The sequence below is a fragment of the Silene latifolia genome, chromosome 10, assembly GCF_048544455.1.
Source record: "Silene latifolia isolate original U9 population chromosome 10, ASM4854445v1, whole genome shotgun sequence".
NCBI classification, from domain to species: Eukaryota; Viridiplantae; Streptophyta; class Magnoliopsida; order Caryophyllales; family Caryophyllaceae; genus Silene; species Silene latifolia.
This window is the reverse complement of record NC_133535.1, coordinates 40,392,366-40,416,076: the sequence shown is the minus strand read 5'-3', so window position 1 is coordinate 40,416,076 and position 23,711 is coordinate 40,392,366. Positions and strand designations below refer to the sequence as shown.

The 23,711-nt window shown below is 38.6% G+C and overlaps 1 non-coding gene across 1 annotated transcript; it reads left to right on the top strand.

Moving 5' to 3' along the window:
• Positions 1-22,495: 22,495 nt before the first annotated feature.
• On the top strand, positions 22,496-22,602 carry LOC141610156 (small nucleolar RNA R71). Its single transcript, XR_012528053.1, has one exon. It is a non-coding gene; the product is annotated as a small nucleolar RNA R71 (small nucleolar RNA).
• The last annotated feature ends 1,109 nt before the right edge of the window (positions 22,603-23,711 follow it).

Genomic DNA, 23,711 nt, shown 5'->3' with positions numbered 1-23,711 from the left:
GAAATAGGAGGTTCTTGTATCATGACCATTGTTATCGCAAGATGCGGAAAGCATTCAATGGAAGACAAGAACTTCGTCAACCTCCTAGAATTTTGAGTGGGCATGAAGTTTATCATAAAGTAAAGCATATTGAGATAGATTATGGGAAGAAGAGCGGCTCTAAATTGTCTACTCGTGGGTATAAGAAAAGATCCATATTTTTTGATAAACTTCCATATTGGCACGACTGGAGGTCGGCATTGCCTCGATTTCATGCACATTGAGAAAAATGTCCGTGATAATATTATCAATACCCTTCTGAATGTTCCTGGTAAAACAAAGGATAACGCCGCAGCTAGGGAAGATATGAAAATGATGGGTATTAGGCTAGAGTTGGCACCACGGAAGAGAGGTAATCGTACATTTTTACCGCTTGACTTATACCCTTTCACGGAATGAGAAAAAAGAGTTCTGTGCATGCTTGAATGGAATTAAAGTGCCACATGGTTATTCGTCAAACATCAAAAGCCTAGTGTCGATGCAAGACCTAAAACTCACCGGGTTAAAGTCACATGATTGTCACACTTTGATGCAACAATTACTACTTGTGGCTATTCGTTCCATTTTACCTGAAAAGGTAAGATATGCTATAACTAGATTCTGTCTCTTCTTCCAGTCCATATGCGAGAAAGTCATCGATCCCGATGAAGCGGATTCATTGCAGGACCTCGTTGTAACCTCTCTTTGTCAGTTGGAAATGTATTTTCCACCCTCTTTCTTCACTATCATGATTCATCTGACCATTCACTTGGTTAGGGAGATTTTGTACCTTGGGCCCGTGTACTTGAGATACCAGTATCCTTTCGAAAGATTGATGAAAGTCTACAAGGACTATACATCTAATGGGTATCGTCCGGAAGGTTGTATTCTTTGAACGCGCTATTTTAGACGAAGCTCTTTCATATTGTTACGCTCATCTCTCCCCGAAGGAGTTGATTGGCGTTCCTAAGAATCGTCATAGTGACTGGATGACCGGAAAAGGTATTAGGGGCCAGGTTGAAAAAATTGTGACACGTGAAATGTTGCATTTAGCACACATGTATGTGCTAAACAACGAAGATGAGGTGCAACCTTATATTCAACAACACAAAGATGAGCTCAAATACGATCACCAAAACAAGACCGAGAAGTGGATTGCGAACGAGCATACGAAGACGTTTGCAGAGTGGTTTAGGAATATTGTCTTAGAGTGTATTGATCAAACTGGTGATGACATCTCTCCTAGGTTACTACGTCTTGGTTTAGGTCCAAATGCCGGGGTCACCTTTTACAACGATTTTGCCATTAATGGATATACTTTTTACACCATGAGCAAGATGAGTTGAGCACAATGCAAAATAGTGGTGTGAGTTATGAATTTGAGGCAATGCACTTTGCTACTTCAAAAGATAAAAAGCCTATTTGGGGAAAATGCCTTTATTATGGTGTTATTCAAGAAATATTGGTACTAGATTACATTGATTTCACAATGCCTTTGTTTCGATGTAATTGGGTTGATAACAACATCCATTGTGTCCGAAAGGATAAGATGGGATTTACGTTGGTCAATCTGGGTAAGGTTGGCAATAATAAGGATGATCCTTTCATAATGGCATCCCAAGCTAAACAAGTGTTCTATGTCACCGATCCTATGGATAAGAAGTGGTCATTGTCTTGTCTATAAGGAGTAGAAGGAGTAGTCCATCCGATAATGGTGATGATGATCGGGATGTCGTTTTTGAGGGAATGGATCAGTCTACCACTGTATCTTATTTCGACGATGTTGACACTGATCATGAGGACACTTAAAGCATCTATATGCGTGATGACCATGGTGAAGGTATTTGGGTTAACGAAGAAACTATGACATCAAGAAACGCCCCGATCCCGAGATAGTTCATCGGGACACGGTGATATGGATGACCAACATTTTGAGTCATTTTCGGACCAATAATTTGATGGTTTAATTTATTGGTAAATCAATAATGGTCATTATATTGTTAAATAAAAATTCCCAAATTTGCATGGCATGGTAAATCCTGTAGCTTAGATATGCAGTATGCATGCATGCTGGTGTTGTCTTATTTTCTTGATCTTATTATTAGATGTGGATCTTTGGTGTTGAAATTCTTTGAATAATGTTGCAGTATATGGTGTGCTTTGTTATAGTATGTATTATTCTGAGTTTGGACTGTAATGGAATTCTGATAATTTAAAAAAAAAAAAAACGGTTCAACAATAACAACGGTTATATTTAAATTACCCGTTGTTAATACTTTCAACAACGGGTGTAGTACCTCTACCCGTTGTCAATGCTTTTTTTTGACATATTTCATTTTGGCGCAAATTTGGTAAAAATATATTACAACGGGTATATTTTAACCGTTGTAATAAAGTTTTGACAACGGTTGACTTTTATTGACCCGTTGTTATTAACATATAACAACAGTTCTTCTTTGAGCACCCGTTGTCAATAGTTTGTCTTAATAAAAAACTAATTAACAAACCCATACAGCATACCATACACAAACACACACAACATTAGTTCAACCGTTGGTATCCTGAGTTAATTCTTCTCTCGCTTTCTACATTCTCGTTGCCGACCGTCGCCCAATTTCCGACGCCCAGATTCCGTTGCCTTCCCTTATCATCCTGCTCGTTTTCTTTATCATCATCATCATCAGGTATGTTCACTTTAATTTTGTGTTTCGTCATTAGGGTTTTAAGACGATCATCTTTTTTCTTTTTCATGCATCTGTTTGTTTTTCGTCTTCTTTGTTATCTTTATCATCCCGCATCATCTACTTCACTCCTCTTATTAGGGTTTAGGATTTTAGAAGCTCAATCTGTTGTTTTAAATTTTTATTCCTATTAGGGTTTAGGGTTTTAGATAATACTCTGCATGTATGTTGTTAAGTTGTTCATTTCCTATATCATTCATATTTGGGTTTTAGGATTATCATGGGTGAAAAACGTAAAAGAAGTCAAAAGAATAATAAGCCTGGTGATAATAAGCCTGGTGAGAGGGGTGCTACGAAGTGCCAGAAAGTCCTTGCAGCTATAGCCGCTAAACAGCCGTTCGAAATAACATGGAGTGAGATGGGTTTCCCTACTGGTCCAAATGCGGGTCTTTTCTCCAGTTGGATTGGTACTTGCACAAGACAGTTTGTGCCTATCCATTTAGATGATGTTAGAACTTTGAATCCAAAATTGGCGGAGTTATACTTGGCTCGTGTAAAGGAAGGCTTTATTATACCCGATGAAAGTCATGATAAGTATTTAATGCATAAGGCAGCGGATGTCCACAGGCAGTGGAGGTGTGACGTTGCTAGGGATTGGTTGTATGTGGACAAGGCAACGAGGGAGATGTGTAAGAGCCCACCGGAAAACAAGTGTCCCACCATCAAGCAGGAACAATGGGATCTTTTCAAAAAGATGAGAACTACTGAGAAGTTTCAAGTTAAATATCCTCGCCTTTTAACGATTTAGCTATCATTTTTTAATTAATGAGTCCTTTATATAATCTTTTTATTATCTCATCTACTTGCGCTTTTATATAATTATTTGAAGGCCGTTAGCAGAAGAAATCGTGCTAACATTTCATGCAAGAAGGGGAAATGGTATGGTTCTCGAGGCGGTTACAGAAAGATAGAAGAGAACCTCGTAAGTAGCATGCATTATTCCCCTGTGATCAGACTTTATTTTTTTAATCACACTTGGACTTGCATTGATACACATTTACGTGTATAAATGTTACCATGTTAATGTGTAGGTGGCAAAGGGAGTGAAAGAGGTGGATCGGCATGTAACTTATAAAGAAGGGCACACGCCTAAAGGATCCCGGTCGCGTGACAAATATGATGAGGAAGTGTTGGCCAACATAGTAAGCATTATTTTATTAAGACGAGTTCATTACTAACTTTATTATTTTAGTCACAAATATAATTTGAAGTTTATTTAATATATTATAGGACAACGTATTGAAAGAGGTAGAAGAAGGGAAATTCACTCCCAGTGGTCGTAATGACGTTCTTGCTAGAGCGATCGGCCGACCCGAACATCCAGGTCGTTTGAGGGGCGTCCCGTTACAGGTTGGAGTAACGAAATATTATGGGACAACTTCCCGATAAAGAATAAAAGGAAGACTAAGTCGAGAGAAGGTGACATGGTAACATTTATTCTATTATTTTCATTTAAGTTCAATTCACATGTTATTGTTGGGATAAAAATGGCTGACACATTACATTCTTGGCAAGCGACTTGATTAATGGCATCCGTACTACTAAAGTGAATCTTTGGAGGTAAGCTTTTCGAAGAAGAAGTGAAGATGATGGAGGATGTCATTTCTAAAGGGGGTAATAATAAGGTACAACAGATTGGTCAAGAGGCCGCTACTACCTTGGCAATACATGAGAAGGAAGTATCGGTCAACGAGATTCAGAAAGATCAGGTACCTAATAATGCTTCTGAAGTTGTAACAACTAAAGCCGATCAGGTACCTAATACTTCCTTATTTTTTTTTTTGGGTAAGATCAGGGGGTGTGTTCCCTGCCAGCTCTAATGCTATAACTTCTGACATGGTGCCATTGGTTAATTTTATTAGGTAAATAATGGGTCTGAAAAGGAGATGCAACTTGAGAAGACGGCTGATGGAAAACAGCATACATCCCCTTCAAGTCAGTTCCATGTTTTCAGTAAGGTATGCATGAAGTGTTTAATTAGTTAAATTTATATGAATACTGAAGTTTGTGCAAAAATCGGCTGAGACGAAAGCGTTTTTGCAAAATCTTTTGAATCAAGCGTTTTTGCAAAGATATAATAATGTATGTGTATATTCTTCAGGTTGTAAACAAGAGGCCGATTATTCTTGCGACCTAAAACCGAAAAGCCACATGTGCGTGTTGGCCGGGCTCTCGTAGAAACCAAATCTGCAGCAATGAAAGCGTAGTTCATGGCGAAAAACTTTTGCCGAATCATACCAAAGTAGAGATAACTACAGTCTTACCAGGCCATGAAAACTTGTAAATGTACTGTCCCGATTCGTGACGACATTACCATTACGGGAGATGCGCTTGGAAGTTTTATCCAATGGCCGATACTCACATCTACTTGGCTCGGCCGTCTCGCCTCGGCGGAAAGCGATTGGGGTTAGAAGAAATACCTTTATATATATATGTTAAATTTTTAATTGTTGAATGTTTTTATATGTTAAATTTATATGTTATTTTTTTTTTGTAGGGAACAAAAAAGCCGGCCAGCGGATAAGCCTAAGTCCACAGACATGCCAACGACCTCGTCGAGACAACAACTTGATGAGGTATTTAATTAACTTCTCCATTTTTTAAAAACCTCCCTTTATTTATATTTTGTCTGTATTTCTAAAAAGCATGGAAATTTTGTGTAGGGGACAAAAAAGACTGATAAGCCTAAGTCCCAGTCTTACCTGCTACTACTACCTCATCATTGAAAGAAGCGAGGTTGACGAGGTATTTAATTAATTACGCTTTTATTTTTATTACTCCAACTAGGATATGTTACCTTTGGATTTTTTATTATTTTAATTATCTACTACATGTGTAGGCTGGTGGTAGTAGCACAAAATCAAAGACTCATTCTTTCCCGAACCTGAAAGTTAGGAGTTTAAACTCCACACAATATAAAGGGAAGGATTACATGGGATATGTAAGAACGGTGACGATGAGGAAACTGCATGAGGAGGCTGGCCATCACATAGCCACCGAGCAATTGATAGTTATTCCGCTCGAGGAGGATATTCTAGGGGTTGAGCGCCAAGCACATCTATCATGGGATATGCTAGCCGTATGGGCTGGCCTAGACCAGATTGATATAGCACACGTATTTGTTTGGATGAAGTAAGTTTCTTAATAAATAATTTCATAGTCTAATATTCTGACTACTAGATAGTGTTTTAAATACCGGAATTAATACCGTAATAATGTAGGATATTGAAATTGAGAGTGATCCCCGAGAAGAATATTCCATCTGATCAATACGGATTCCTGTGCCCCTATGTTTTATCTTTATTTATTGCGGATTTCTCGTTCGAACAACGGGTAGATTATATTGCTCAGCAATTGGCGACAACCAAGAAGCTGATTTTTGGCGCTTATAATGAAAAAGGGTAATAAACAAATTAATATTACGTTTCCCTCTACAATTGCATTTTCATAACTAATATATGTACTTGTTAATAATGATGATGTCTCTTGATGTAGGACTCATTGGGTGCTAGCAGCCATCATGCCGACAAGGAATAAAGTTTTACGGTTGGACTCTTTACATCATCAACCAAGCGAGACTTTTAAGCGCTTGATTAATATGTAAGTTTATAATACTGATTTATTTATAATAACATTAAGTTTCAATTTTTATTTATAGAAAAAAGCTCATTTTTGCCCCTAAAAAAATGAGTTTCTGCCTCCTTTTTTATTTTTTAAAAAAAGGGCCTTTGAGAAGAAAAGAGCAAACGAGCAGGATCAACCCACGAAAGATTCTGATGTTGGCCCTGATTTTATTACGATAACAGGGGTACGTGCTCAAATACAATAACATTAAGTGCAAAATCTGTGTTTAATACTAATACAATACCTAAAGTTCAAGATTCTGATGTGAGCCTTCTCTCGTCTGTTTTTTTTATGTAATAATAGGCCCCTCTTGAGCCGGATAGCATACAATGTGGATACTACGCTTGTCGGTTCATGTTGGAGATTATTAGGCGAAGATATATCATTATTCCAGAAAAGGTTAGTAATTTAATAATGTGTTTATTACTTTTTTTAAATTAGAGCTAATGTTGTCTTGCTTGCTACTATATATACCGTGATGTTGCTAATGTTGTCTTGCTAACTTTGCTATATATACCATAATGTCTTCTCTTTGTTTTTTCCCAGTATGCAATCAACCCGTCAACAGATTGAAAGTACTCAAGTATAGATATAGACGAGGTAAGAGACATGTGGGGCAACTACGTCTTAGAAAATCGAAATGCATGATACTCAGAGTTTAGATCAACTTATTAGTAAATTTTTTGTTGAAGTTAGGGAATGATTAGTTCATGTAAATTCAACTCCTTGTAAGTATATATATATATATATATATATATATATATATATATATATATATATATATATATATATATATATATATATATATATATATGATCTTCTTTGTTGTGGTTGAATTGAATCTATTGAATTCGATGAACCCATTTGTGATTTATCTTTGGTCTTTGGTATATGGTGTCTTCTTTGATATATGCGAGGTTTTGAATGGCATGAAACAAATTTAATTTTTCAAAACATTAGGAGTTCGTAATAAAAACGGTTACTAAAAAAAAACCGTTGTGAAGACCTTTCACAACGGTTAATAAAAAAAACACCGTTGTGAATGACTTTTACAAATACCCGCGCATAATATTCAACAACAGGTTTTAAACGAAGAACCGTTGTTAAAAGTCTTCACAATTTTGAAGGTAAAGTTACAACAACTGTTTGCTTCAACTAAGAACCGTTGTTACTAACAATTTCAACAACGGGTATGTAGCATAAACCCGTTGTCAAAAGACTTCACAATTTTGGAGGGAAAGTTACAACAACGGTTATACATACGACAACCGTTGTTATATTATTCCCTCCAAATTTTTGAAACACTTTCAACAACGGAGAACACCCAACAACAACGGCTTTTAACCGTGGTGAATACTTTAGACAACGGTTTCATTAAATAACCAAACCGTTGTAAATACCTTCTACAACGGCCGCTTTTTGTTTTTACAACGGTTTTTACCCGTTGTTATAGCCTGTATCTGTAGTTGTGGTTATACATTTTATACTTAGAGTTACACAGTAAATGCTAAGAGTTATACATTATATGCCTAGAGTTATACATTATATACTTGGGGTTATACATTCTATGCTTGGAGTTATATATTCCTTAATCATCTCATGGATGTATGGTTCTACTCAGATGGTCGTAAGGAAGCGGAAACTGAGTATTATAAGCATTTGGCAGCGGAGTTTACACCTTGTGTAGGACAACAATTTTTTGAAATCGACGAGGCAGTGACATTCTATAAAATTTATGCACTAGCGTCCGGGTTTGATGTTCGGAAGTATACGACGAAAAAATGGCGCGATGGTGAAATCAAGTCAAAGTTACTGGTTTGCAACAGAGAAGGATTCACATATGTCCCAAAAGGCCAGGCAGTAATTAAAAAAAATGAGATCGGGATTAGGGAAGAAGAAATGCAATGGGGATTAACAACTGCGAAACAGAGGAAATATACAATCAAGAGGGTAGAGTGCAAAGCACATGTCAGGCTATTTATGAAGAATGGAGTATTAGTAATTGACCGATTCCATATGGGGCATAATCAGGAGCTTGTATCTAGTGAGGATCGTCAGTTTCAAAAGATGTCGCGGAACATAGAAGATTTTCACAAGTACTTGATAATGTACAACTCAAGGGTTAGTTTACTATTAATCAAAACTCCAGTAATTGAATGGCAAACAAGACTCGTTGATGTTATACATAAATGTGGAAGTGTTATACGTAGTGTAGTCTAAAGTTATACACCGAGATCTTAGAGTTATAACTCTAAGACACTTCTGTATAACTCTTAGACCCTTCTCTACAACAGTATGTACAACTTCAGACAAGTTTATGTAAAACTCGAGTAATTGATTGTGAAACTTCTAATTATTTTTAAAAAATCTAGAATAATTTATAACAGCCTTAGAGTTATAAAGAAAGTTATTAGAGTTATACATAATCGCAGTCAAGGTTATACTTTCAGATGTAAGAGTTATAAATAATAAGAAGTTGCACAATCCATGAATGGAGTTATGCATATGTTTCATGAAGTTATACGAAAAGGTGTAAGAGTTATAGTTAAGGAATTTTTGATTATTAGTCAGCACTGATCAGGATATCTTGTCCATTGCAGTTGAGTATAGGAGCAACTAGGACGTACAACTTGTGTAAGGAACTCGTAAACGGGTTCGAGAACATTGGTGCATCCTTAACTGATTTTAAGAACTTCCACAGAGATGTGAAATGCTTCATCCATAAACGAGACAGTCAATTGTTCATAGACCGGTTCAAGAATATGGCACAAAATAGGCAGGAGTTTTATTTTGATTATGAAGTTGATAAGGATAATAGCCTTCGAAGGGCAATGGGTGTGAAGGCTAGAAGGAACTACTCCGTTTTTGGAGATGCAGTGTCGTACGACCCAACATACTCGACAAACAAGTATGATATGATTTTCACGCCATTCACTGGTATAGATCACCATAAGCGACCAGTAACATTTTGTGGGGCATTGATTGCCCATGAAGACCATGAATCCTTCCAGTGGGTTTTCAACAGGTTTTTGAATGCTATGGGTGGAAAGGAGCCCGAGTACATTATCACAGATCAGGATGCGGGGATTATTAAGGCCGTACCCCTTGCCTTCAAGACTGCACGCCACCGATTTTGCATGTGGCATATAATGAACAAGGTGCCAACGAAGTTCGGGGTGACAAGGGAGGATTATAAGGAGTTCCTTGAGAAATTGAACAACATTATATGGGACGACAACCTAGAAGCAGACGACTTTGATGCTAGGTGGACAGAAATAATGGAAGCGCATGGTCTTGTGGACGAAGAGTGGTTTACAGAAGCGTACGATAAAAGGAGCCAATGGGTGATGGCTCATTGCAGGGACTTGAACATGGGTGGTGTAATGAGGACAACCCAGAGATCAGAGAGCATTAATAGTTTTTTTAAGAAGTTTGAGCAGAAGTCAGGTACGTTAGTGGAGTTTTGGATGCGTTTTGAAAGCGCTATGGACCATCAACGACATACGCAGAAGAGACTTGACCATGAAAACCGACACTCAACACCAGCAAGGGGGACGCATTTAGCCATAGAGGAATACGCGTCGAATGTTTATACCCGTGAGGTTTTCAAGGAATTCCAACTAGAGGGCATTTGCTCAATCGATACATGTAAGACCGAGGGCTATGCTGAAGTCGATGGAGTTGAGGTGACTGTCGTTAAGGATTCATGCAGAGAGAAAAGTTTCAACGTAGAGTACAACTCAGGTAACAACATTTTGGCATAATGTTTATCTATGTGGTAGTTCACTGAAGTTGCTAGATATCGTGCCAAAGTTACATTTTCTGAACATAGAAGTTATACAATTGTTCACTGAACTGCAGTCATTTGTTGTATAAATCTGATTACATTCTGAATAACTTTAGTTTTCAGAATGTATAACTCTTGTTATTATATGTATAACTCTACTTTCAGAATGTATAACTCTTGTTGCCATATGTATAACTCTACTTTCAGAATGTATAACTCTTGTTATTATATGCATACCTCTACTTCTATATGGACGGAGACGTTATTTAGATGACAGTAACTTCATAATTTAATTTGATTACAGGGACACTGGCTGCATGGTGCAACTGTGTGATGTTTGAAAGGATGGGAATTCTATGCCGACATATAGTATGGATTTTGTCGGCTAACGACAAGAAGACAATTCCAGATGATTACGTTGCTACAAGATGGAGAAAAGATGCATTGAAATTCAGATTATCAGAATGTAATGGTGAACAAACAGATTCAAATAGTAGCGCTGATGGAAAAGAAGTTGAGATGGTGAAGTTGTGGTCAGAAGTTCATGTGACCATTGGTTTACTTCGTGGCATGAGTGTGACTGAAGTTGTGAATTTAAGCTCCTTAATTAGAGAGTTCAAGGAGAAACTTTTACCGTACAAGAAAGCTTTGACTAATCACCAGGAATTGGAGCAAATTCTTGGTTGCCCTGCCAGTGACGAGGTAACAATACTTCCACCAAAACAATCCAAAAACAAAGGCAGCGGTAAAAGAATGGTGTCAGCTAAGGCTAAAGCCATTGCCTTGGCTTGTAAGCCAAAGCGCATGTGTAATAACTGCAAACAAATGGCACACCACGATAAACAGAACTACCATAACCCATTTTCTGAGCATCCACCGTCTTCACCAGCATCTGAAGAAGAAGAAGAAGAAGAAGAAGAAGACAAAGAAGAATAAGGAAACTTAACAGGCTGTAGTAGCAGGCAGTAGAAAAATACCTCCGTCTCAACAAATTATTTACAATCTTTTTTCTTTAAAAGGTAAAAAATCTGGTGAGACGGAAGGGGTATTCAGTAGCTAGCTTTTGTCTATTTTGAATGGAGTTTGCACTTAAATGATATAATTTGGTAACTTCAACTTCCAGATTGTATAACTTCAGTAATATGATTGTGCAACTTCAAGCTAATGTTGTATAACTCTTTTACACAATTTGGATAACTTTACTTCACAATTTGGCATTCAGTAGCTAGCTTTTCACAACTGCAGTCATTTGTTGTATAACTCTTTTACACAATTTGGATAACTTTACTTCACAGAGTGTATAACTCTTATAGTTATCTGCATAACACTTCTAATTATGTCTAACTTTTACCCTTATTTGTATAATTGTGGATATATTTGACTAAAGCCTTCAACGTATAACTCTTAGCCTTTTTTGTATAACTCATAGCTTATTATATTTTGCCTTTTCATAACTGCAGTCATTTGTTGTATAACTCCTTTACACAATTTGGATAACTTTACTTCACAGAGTGTATAACTCTTATACTTATCTGTATAACACTTCTAATTATGTGTAACTTTTACCCTTGTTTGTATAACTTTGATTTTAATTTCAACAGACCAAGATGATATAATAACAATCTATTCCGAAAATGTTTCCTAAGTTGTTAAGGTGTTTCTTGACAACATACTAGAGTTGCAAAATAGAGACTATCTTTCTATCAAAAAACAAAAAACAAAACAGAGACTACAGAATGAATGGAAATACATTCAATTTTTTCCCAGGTTTTTTCTCTAATTTTTCGCCTGTTTTCGTCTAGCTTCTAGTTGCTTCAGGATCTGGTCTTTCTCGCCGATGAAACCGTTGACCTTGGTAAGAACTCATTTCCCTATGATGTTCATATCAGCTAGCACAAGGGTCGCTGCCAGCTGGATTACCAAATATCGACGGTTCACCTTCCTCTCAAGATGAACATGACCAAAAGTATCACCTTTGTACATTAACATATGCATCATTGTGAACAAGTCAGACTCTGTGTCGTTGATCGTTTGCTTCTGCCAAGCAAACTGAACCTGACGAAATTGGTACTCCGGTAGGAATTTCCCTCCGTCCTCGTCCCTAGATTCCATATAGTCGCTCATGTGGCTCGCCTGGCACAAACAAGAAACGTCAAAAGTGAAATTGTAAAGCGATAACAACACTTTTGAGTTGAACGTAATTACATGTCACCTCCACTTACATTTATCTGACACGCTTTGCATATCTCTGACAAGCCCGCATTTGAGTAGTACTTATTGTCAAGGAGATCAATCGTACGTGAATTAAAGTTGATACACGCACATGCATTGTAACACCCTCATACTCCAAGTGCCTTACCAGGACCACTCAGGTATAAAGATGCTACCATCTCGGTTGCCCGAGGCAATGATAATCATAAGACAATAACGAAACAGCATTTAAATAGTATAACTTTAGTGAATAAGATACAATCCAAAACCAAATACCAAAATACTGTTACATGTTCTCAAAACCAACTGTCTACTCAACTAAATGAAATGTTTAATAAACTACTCAGGCTACAGCGGAAGACTCTATCATTTGAAAGTGGCACATCCCAGTTATCCCATGTAACTCGACTCATACCTGCTCAACAACTGCTCACCATCCCCGAATGGATCACCACAGTTTTTAAAACAATAAACGGGGTCAGTACTAATCACACAATTTATATAATCCACAACACAACAAACAACACAGCTCAATCATCACAGATATACTCCGAACTCCATTCCCAACTCTACAATACTGACTACACACTAAAGTGTGTAGCCCTGCCCAGAGTGCCCATCGCAACAGGTCACTCCACGCCGCCAGTGGGGGACCGCAACCGTTCCCACCTAATCCCCGCTCATCTCTGTCGAGCGATAAACCCAAATTCCTTAATGTGCACATCCCTTCTATGGCGGGTTCCACAGAAGGCGAATAATGGGCGTGAAGCCACTCCCGCAAGTGACTCCACTCAGCCAGGGACGCACCCCGAAGAACACAGACAGATACAAACAATCACAACTACTAAACAACAATCAACACCAACAACCGTCACAATACTCGTATGATAACAATCAACAATCACAAATCACCACCACATATTATGGGACTAATACTGAGTAGGGAAACCCTACATGGAAAGCAACACAGCCAGACGATCTCAACAGCTGTTATCAAAAGGCTTCTTCTACGAATCCTCCTCCTAACATACAATTATACAATTACTACCAATCAAGAAATACAACAAAACCCACAATCCCCAAATTAGGGTTTGACTAACTTTAACGAAATACCATAAAAACAGTACGTAGATATTACCCTTGACACAAGGATCACAAAGGTATAAAGAAAGACGAACTCCGACCTTCCAAGCTCCGGGATTTGCCAATAATGCGATTGATGCGAAGAACGTAGATTGTTTTCTCTCTTGAAAGTAATTAGGTTTGTAAAAGTGTATTAAGAAAGTGACGGAAGTGATTATATATTAAATCGCATTATTAACAAAATCCGACAAATCATCCCCCCGTAAACCGGCTACTCGATCGAGTAGATGACATACTCGATCGAGTGCCGCCTACTCGATCGAGTATCGAGGTTACTCGATCGAGTACCCAACAGGTCAGAAACTGTTTTAAATCATAAAACACCCTTACTCGACAGAGTAAGGCCCACTCGATAGAGTAACCAGAGGCTCATAAAACCGTAGCATTACAGTCTTCCCTCCTTAAAAAGAACTTCGTCCCCGAAGTTCAAACCACAACAAAACAAAGACACACACTACTACACTCCCGACTCAACAACCAAAACAAAACTCAACATGAAACATGTTACTAACCCAAACTCAACCCGACTCAACCACAACAAACATACTGGTCGGAGACAATCTTTCGGTAACTTGTCGTTAGGAGCACCTAGACCAAAACACAATTTATAGCTTCACAAACAACTCTACAATTAGTAAAGAGGCAAGTAAAGGTCGGATCCCAAGGGACGGGAATTGAGATGAGATTTCTATTGCAACTAGTGGTGTCTTAGGGGTGTCACAATTGGGGTTTGAATAGAAGGTCACTAAACTAAATAACAATGAACGTAAACAAGCAAGATGAATTAAAAGGGTTGTAAACAATTGATAAAAAGCACTAGGGTGTCATGGGGTCATAGGGGATTCATGGGAATTGATCATACAAACATGTTCTCAAATTATAAGCAAGCAATTATTGTTGTGATGGATCGAGTTGGTTTATATCTTACAATCCTAGGAAAGTTTGGGTCCCGGAGCCGAATCGATTAGATTGTACAACACCTACAAGTCGACTTAGTCTTCCCTACTCAACAACATGCATGGTCTAATGAGACTCGAGTTGGTTTATGTCTTACAAGTCTCATTGAAAAGATAGGTGATGGGTAAAAAATGCAAGGATTCATAGGCTCGCATTTCATCAAACATAACATGTGCATGAGTTGAGATCAAAACAAGCAAGCAAATAAACCATGAAAGCATATTAATTTAAGCATGAATCATTCCCCATGTTGGTTTCCCCTAATTACCCATTAACCCTAGCTAAGGAACTACTCACTCATTATCATGTTGAACATGCTAGCAAGGTTGTCAATCATACCAACAAAGTGAAACATGATGAATAAATGAAAGTAATTAACAATAATTAAAAAGGGATTAAGAGAATTATACCTACTAATGATTCCAATAATAAAGCAAGAATAAAAGAAGTACTTGATGCTTGATTGAGAGGTTGTCAATCTCCCAATAATAACCCAAATAATCTTCAATTACCCAAAATAAAGGATGAACAAGAGAGAGATTAAGGAAATAAAACTTGTATTAAAACTTGATTAATTGTTGATTACAAGATTAAAGAGAGATTTGATTGATATTAACTACACTAGAGATTTCTAAGAAGAACATGCTCTTCCAATTAGACTAATGGGGTATTTATAGTGGAAATTAGGTGGATGCATTAGGGTTAACTAAGGGCTTAAATGACGATTAAGTCCCTACTTAAGGAAACGCCGGTATTTTTAGAAGGATGGGCATCTTTCTTGAAACTTGAAGAAACGAAGTTGTGCTGTCTTGGAATTCGTGCGTCTTAGGCACAGGACGTGCGGATTCAGGGGTCTCTGCACGGGCGTCTTTGGGAGAAGACGGGCGTCTTTGGGATGCTGCTGCCCGGGCGTCTTTGGGAGAAGACGCACGGATTGTGGTGCAGGGGACGGGCGTCTTCAGGACAATCCGCACGGATTGCTCCTCAGTCTTGTTTCTTCTTCTTTTCTTCCCTTTTCTTCATAAAATCCTTGGGGATTTCCTTGGGGATGCAAGGATCTTTACTCATCATTGCCCATCTACTATAATATGTACAAAGGCCTTCTAATCTTGTCTCTCCTTGATGCTTGGTCATTGAATTCAATCAATTTAGTCTCATTTTGCCATGAAAATGCAAGATTTATACTCCTTTCCTACCAAGGGATCAAAATCTCAAAGAATATGCAAAACAAAGAACTAAAGACAATAAATGACCCAAATATGCACTAAAAAGCATGGGAACAAGGCTAATTCAGGGGCTAAATATGCTCTAATTATGGTCACATCAAATATCCCCAAACCGAACCTTTGCTCGTCCCGAGTAAAGAGGTGACAAAGACTAGGACCATTATTTAAACTAACCTAATAACATAGCCGATATGAGACAATTAGCGGGTGTCACTCCGCCCCTTCAACTCACAACAAGACAACCATGAGGTAGGATGCCTTCTTGCAAGGCAAGGTGGGTCTTGCCAAAATGGCGACACATCCAAACATTAAGCACACAAAATCAAATAATGGATGCATATACAAAAGAATAGCCACTTTCCTCATCTAAGTGGCGGAAATTATCTACAAGGGAAGCAATTCAAGGGTACACACTCCTTCATAGATGCAATTTATTCAAACCACTAAGCCTAGAAGGATACCAATAAATCACCTCCAAGTTAGGTCAAGCTAGGGTACCTTTTTCCTCAATCTTTAAATGCTTTTGTCAAGAGTAGACTCCCTATGGTGTTAGAAACACTGGAGGATCGCGGAATTCCCCCTCTTGCCTAGGCAAGAAGAATGGTCGTCCCCTCTCTACCATGCACAAAAATGGATACGATGGATAAAGGGATCGATAGAATTTGAGTTTCATTTTGGGAGTTTGCTTTTGTTGATGTTTTCCCCCCCAATTTCTTGTGGCATATAACATTTGAGAACACTTTCTTGCCATTTCTTTTTGATTTTTGGCATTTCAATACTTGACAACTTTCAACTTTTCTTTGCATTTCTTTTGAACATTTTCAAAGTCACCCCATATGTAGGGAGGGTGCTTTATATTTGAAGCTTTAGGAGTCTATTTTTGCTCCTCCTTTCATTTGATGCATTTTGCAAACTTTCTTTCACTTTTCATTTCATCGAACTCAAATTGATTTCTTTTTGTGCCCATTCCCTTTGATGACAAAAATGTGGTAGAACATGGATGATGGATGGATGCATGGTTTCAAGGGTCACCTTGGAATAAACGGTAGCCAAGGAGTTATCACACCACAAGGTACTCTTGACTAGGCCTTAATCCATGGGTCAAAGGATACTAGCATTACACATCCTAGGGTGTTTTACAAGCATTCTAAAAAGCAAAGTCTTAAGAACAAAAAGCATCTACTAGGGCCTATATACACTTGTCAAGCTTCCCAAGTAGACGGTTTCACAAAATTTTTCTAACATGCAACTACATGCCATGATGCAACTAACATTTATACATCCTAATGCAAATAATTCTACCAACTAAAATGACATATAAACTAAATGCAAGTCCTAAGTTCAGATTGCTATACCGTATCAATCGAAATAAAGCCACATAGTCATTAACATAAAGAGGAAAAAGGAGATTGGAAAGATCATACCATGCGGTCTTCAATATCCTCATGTCTCGGATGTGGCGTAGTCGATCAATGTGAACAAGGATAAAACAAACACAATATATACAACAATATATACATGACTACACTACAAAGGAAATGAACTTGTTTTTGGTTTTTCAATTTTTCAAATTTTTATGGTTTTTGAAATTTTTCAATTTTTTTATTTTGGCTTTTTGAATAAAAGTTAAGTTAGAATTCCCCATCCCCACACTAATATGGGCATTGTCCTCAATGGCCAAAATGATGGGAAATTATGCAAACATGATGCATGATTTCTACACTAAATGCAAGCTACACTACTTTACACTACATGATGCATGAGTTTTTGTTTATGACGGAGAGGATAATTTAGATTACCTCCCGTTGCGTATGCATGTACTTCCCCAAACCGAGTTAGACATTATTTCTAATGTCCTAAGGTTGGGTGTAGTTCATGCACACAAATGCAATGCATGAAACTAAATTTGTCATTTTGGATTTTCAAAAGTGGGAACAATGAAATAAGAACACCTCAATGGGGCCGAGGTGTTAGTCCTCTATGGTGCTAGGACTACTCCAACCATGATCAAGATAAATAAGTAAATCAAAGAAAGAAAGAAACAAACCTCAAGAGGGTAGGAGCCTCCAAAGCTTTGCTAGTCTTCCACCATATCATCGCTATCATCATCTTCCTCACTAGAAGTGGAATCATAACCACTTCCCTCTTCACTTCCTTGTTTGCTTTCTTCATCATCCTCTTCTCCTTCATCACTAGTCTCTTCATCAATGTTATCATCAACAACCTCATCACCGACAACCTCATTGTCACCCGGAATCTCACCCCTAGATGCACTCGGAAAGAAGACTTCCCTATCCGCCCAACTAGGCAAAGGACATGAAGGATCAAGTAGTCATTGCCTAGCTAAGTGAAGGAGGGGTGGATATTGAGCTAAGTAAGCATCTTCCCGGTCCTTGAAGGCTTGCTTGTGCATCTCTTGCATAAGAAGAGTCATATAATCTTTGCTTGCTTCAACACCTTCGGGTTTGAACTCTTGGTACTTGAAAGGATAGGGTGGTGTGACAATGGAAGAGGAGGGCATTTCAATTTCACCCTTTTGTTGTCGGATGATATATTCGGCCTCTTTTGAAAGGGGAAGGAGATAGTTGGTCCGATGGACACTTAAACGACAAATCTTCGAAGGCAAAGTAAAAGATCTAGCCTCACTTGTGAGCCATCCATACTTGTTGTCAAGAGGGTTATGAGAGACACACTTGTATTTGTTTATCAAAGTGTCAATATCAATGAGATGACCACCCTTCTTTGCCACATACTTGCTATCCTTTTTGAAGTTCGGATCAAAGTATTTAGCTAGAATAGTGACTAGACCTCCATTCACAATAACGGTAGTGCCTTGCTTCCCACAATCGACATTTAGCCATCTATCCACCAAAAGCCTTAGAGAGTTGAAAGGCTTGGTGTGTTCCCTACCAATATTCAAGGCCGACTCAAGAAGAACAAAATCGAGCTTTGTAAAGTGATTGGTGTCTTTTCTTGCAATGATTGTGTTCCCTATGACCTTATGCCACACTCTAATGCCCGGATGGTGGACTAATAGAGCGCGACTAACATGATAGTTCTCAAATTTCCTTTCGGAAATCGCCTCCCAAAGAGGAGCGGGGTCATACTTTCCAACATTCTTGAAATAACTCGGTGAATCACTAAGACCCAAAGCTTTACCTAATTCCTTAAAGGAGATGCGCCTACTAACATTAGCTAGGCGGAACTCGATGTTTTCCATAGTCTCAACCTTGGTAACTTTCAAAGAACTCAAAAATTCTAAGGTAAGGGAGGGGTATGTCAATTCTTTTGTTGTAAACAATTCTTCCAACCCCATTTTTTCAAAGAAGGCTCTAGTTTGCTCAAGGACACCCAACTTTTCCAAGGCATCTTCACAAATAAACTTGGTGGATAGAAATGATTTTCTAGCATACTTGGCAAAAGTGTCCCTATGGGATTTGGAAATGAAAATTACCTCCGGATAGTTCGAAAGTTGAGCAATTTCCGGAGTAGTAGATGTTGTTGCTTCCAAGGGAGGTTGTTGTGGTTGCACTTCCAAGTTTGGGCTAGCTACCACCATAGCCAATGCTTTCTTTGCTTGAAGACTCTTTTGTCTTGTTGAGAGTGCCTTTGCCTTTGGTGCCTTTGCCTTTGTTGCCTTTGTTGCTCCCTTTGTCCTTGCCATTGATGATTAAACCAAGAAAAGAGTGAAAATCTTCAATTTCCAAGTGTACCCAAATCGATTTAAAGATGAAAGGCTTTGCCTTTATGAATTCAAAAATCGACTCAAACGTTGAAGATTTTGGTGCTTGGTTTTGATTTTTGTTGGAAGAGGAGTGATTGATTGTTGTTAAAAGGAAGTTTGGATTTGACTTGGTTGAATTTGGTTGAGGAAATTTTGTTTTGGTGGTGGAGAGGATGAGGGTTTTGAGGGTTTTGGTAGTGTTTTGAATGAAGAAATGAAGAAGTGAATGTGGGAGGGGTTTATAAAGAACCCAAAAAATTCGAAATGCAGGGGGAAGACGGGCGTCTTTCCTTCGGGACGGCCGGATTCTGTCTGGATGGGCTACAGGAATTCTCGCCTAAAGACGGGCGTATTTCAGCAAAGACGCTCGGATTTGTAAATGCGGGACGGGCGTCTTGTGGTGAAGACGGGCGGATTCCTTTACAGGGATTTTTCTTGTTTTTCTCAGCCAAAAAGACGGGCGTCTTTCTGAAGACGGGCGGATTCTATTGCAAGACGCCCGGATTTGCTAACAGTCAAGAATTTCAAAAATTCAGCTCATGAAGGACGGGCGTCTTCTGCCCAATATGCCCGGATTGCCTGAAGACGGGCGGATTCTCTTGAAACCGCTCGGATTCTACCCCTTTTACCCGGATTCAGTTCCATCCGTGTATTTTTCATATCCCTTGTCATTTTTCATTCTTCAAAATCCCGTGTTCTTCATTGTGGGGGCACTACTAAGGCATGAATAGCCTAGGCAATTGCTATCCCCACACTATGCTAAAGCACTACACATCAATTGAAATCATTAGTCCCTCCCTCACTTCTCTCAAACATGATAATTATCTTGATCAATGCATAAAAATCCAAAAATGACAAAAAAATGCAATACAAAAATTGAAATGCGAGTTAGGGAGTTAGAAATATTTACAAATGGTGGTTTAGGGAGGACTCCACCAAACTCTCATCCTTAGTGAGATGTCAAGGGGGCATGTCTAAGGTGTTGTTGATGTTGCTCAACACCTAGAAGAAGTAATCAAAATCTTGTTCATTATCGTGATAAAGATCTCCAATAGACCTTTGCCCTTGTTGTCGGTCTTGATCGATAGCATTGCCAATGTAGGGATTGAAAATCCCTTCAAACTCATCGTCCCAAAGACCACAAACTTCATCTACTTGATCACTAAAGATCTCTTGAGTTGATAGAGGCAACTCTCCCAATTTCTTATCTTGGCCAATGAGGCCATCTTCTTCTTTGCTTGACTTTGATGAGATTTGCAAGCTCTCCTTGTCACAATTCACTTGCTCTTTGAATGGAGCATCTTCAATTTTCTTTTTCCATTGGAGTTCCGATTTCTTCCTTTCATCCTTCCGGCTATAATGATCAACCATAAAACATGGTTCATGCAAACGGGGGGCTCTCATGGTCTTGTCAAGATTGAAAGTTATACTCTCATCTCCCACTTCTAGAGTGAGCTCTCCATGCTTCACATCAATCACCGCACCCGCGGTGTGTAAGAAAGGTCTTCCTAGGATGATTGGAATGTTGGAGTCTTCTTCCATGTCAACAATGACAAAGTCCACCGGGATGAAAAATTTCCCAACTCTTATGGGAACATCTTCCTATATCCCTAATGGTGTCTTCGTCGATCTATCGGCCATTTGGAGTGTGATTTTGGTGCGCTTAAGCTCTCCCATACCTAACCTTTTACTCACCGAATACGGCATAACACTCACACTAGCCCCTAGATCACATAAGGCTTTGTTGATCGTGGTGTTGCCAATGGTACACGGTATTGAGAAGCTACCCGGATCTTTGAGTTTTGGAGGTGAACTCCCTTTAAGTATTACACTAATCACCTTAGTGAAGGCGATAGTCTCAAGCTTCCGGATCGACTTCTTCTTTGTGAGGATGTCTTTCATGTATTTTGCATAGGCCGGCACGTGATTGATTAATTCCGTGAAAGGAATTAAGACTTACAAATTCTTCACAATTTCCATAAATTTTCCAAGTTGGTCATCAAATTTGGGCTTGGCTTGACGACTTGGAAAAGGAAGTCTAATCACAATGGGCTCCTTCTCCTTGACCTTGTCTTCATTTTTCTTTGAAATTTCTTCTCCATCCTTGGAGTTTTGCACAATTTCTTCTTTGTCACTAGCTTCCACAACTTCATCCTCAACTTGCTTCTTCGGTGCTTCATACCTTGTACCACTTCTAAAGTGAATGGCACTAACCGTTTCATGTCTCGGGGGATTACTTTGAGGTGGTAATTGCCCTTTTTGTCTTTGTGAGCTTGAAGATGCTAGTTGAGTCAATTGGGTTTCCAACATTTTGGTGTGAGCTAGAATGTTGTTGATGGTGATTTCCTTTGCTTGACTATCTTTTTGCATTTGAGTGAAAAACTCTTGTTGATTCTTTTGCATTTGGAGGACCGCTTTTTGAACATCAAAACCTTGGTCATTTTGTTGATTGTATGGAGTTTGATTTTTATAACCTTGGTTTTGGTTGTAAAAGGGTCTTTGATTTTGGTTTCTCATGGGAGGTGGGGTGTATGTTGATTGAGGGTTTTGCACATTTTGGCTTTTGTATGAGAGATTTGGATGGAATTTGGTGTTTTCATTGTAATAGTTGGAGTAAGGGGTACCACTCTTGTATGCTTGGAAAGCATTCACTTGTTCATTTGTTCCCCTACACTCACTTTGGTCATGTCCCAAAGTTCCACAATTCTCACATATCCCACTTGGGATTGATGAAGATGCCGTAATGGCATTAACATGATGCTTTGGTGATTTTGAGGCTTCTTCAAGTCTAGCCATTGCTTTTTCAAACTTCAAGTTAATGGTATCAATGTGAGCACTAAGTTGATTACCCAATTGAGTAATGGAGTCCACTTCATGCTTCCCTCCTCTAGTAGCCTTGCGAGGTCTACTATATTGTGAGTTATGGACCGCCATTTCCTCAATTTTGTTCCAAGTTTGATTATCGTCAACTTCCGTGAACATTCCATTTGATCCCATGTGGAGAATGTTCCTTGAATCTTCATAAAGACCGTTCCAAAATTGTTGTACCAAGAACCATTCGCTAAGTCCATGATGAGGACATGAGCGACAAATTCCCTTGAACCGCTCCCAAGCTTCATACAAAGATTCTTCATCCCTTTGCTTAATGCCCGTGATTTGAGCTCTTAGCATGTTGGTCTTTTCCGGTGGATAGAACTTTTTGTAGAAAGCTAGAGCCAATTTCTTCCAAGAATCAATACGAGAGTAGCCTTATCAAGGCTTTTCAACCATTGTTTGGCGGTGCCAATTAGAGAAAAAGGAAATAAGACCCATCGAATTTGGCCTTGAGTTACACCGGTTTGTGAGATCGCATCACAATAGTCACAAAAAGCCTCCATATGAGAATGAGGGTCTTCACTAGGCATCCCCCCAAATTGGCTTTTTTCGACTAATTGGATAAATGCAGATTTGGCAATAAAATTTCCGGTTAGATGTTGTGGTGTGGGAGTACCATTGGGTAAATTATCCTCGGTGGGTACGGAATGTGATGAAAACTTAGGCATTGTGGGTTGATTTTGTGTTGGGTTCTCCTTACCTTCTCTTGCAAAAGGGTTGATGAACTCAATAGTTGGTTGAATAACCTCACTAACACCTCTCAAAGTTCTCCTAGCAAGTCTTCTATTGGTTGTCAAAGTCCTTTCAATTTCACGATCAAAAGGTAACAAGTCACCTTGTGACCTTCTAGACATGCAAAATATCAAACAACTCGAAAACAATTAGAACAAACCTTGAGGAGTTTTACTTCCCCAAGGTAAATAAAGACACAACTAATAACAATACAAGAAAATCTAAATCAAGTTAACACCGTCCCCGGCAACGGCGCCATTTTTGGTCGGAGACAATCTTTCGGTAACTTGTCGTTAGGAGCACCTAGACCAAAACACAATTTATAGCTTCACAAACAACTCTACAATTAGTAAAGAGGCAAGTAAAGGTCGGATCCCAAGGGACGGGAATTGAGATGGGATTTCTATTGCAACTAGTGGTGTCACAATTGGGGTTTGAATAGAAGGTCACTAAACTAAATAGCAATGAAAGTAAACAAGCAAGATGAATTAAAAGGGTTGTAAACAATTGATAAAAAGCACTAGGGTGTCATGGGGTCATAGGGGATTCATGGGAATTGATCATACAAACATTTTCTCAAATTATAAGCAAGCAATTATTGTTGTGATGGATCGAGTTGGTTTATATCTTACAATCCTAGGAAAGTTTGGGTCCCGGAGCCGAATCGATTAGAT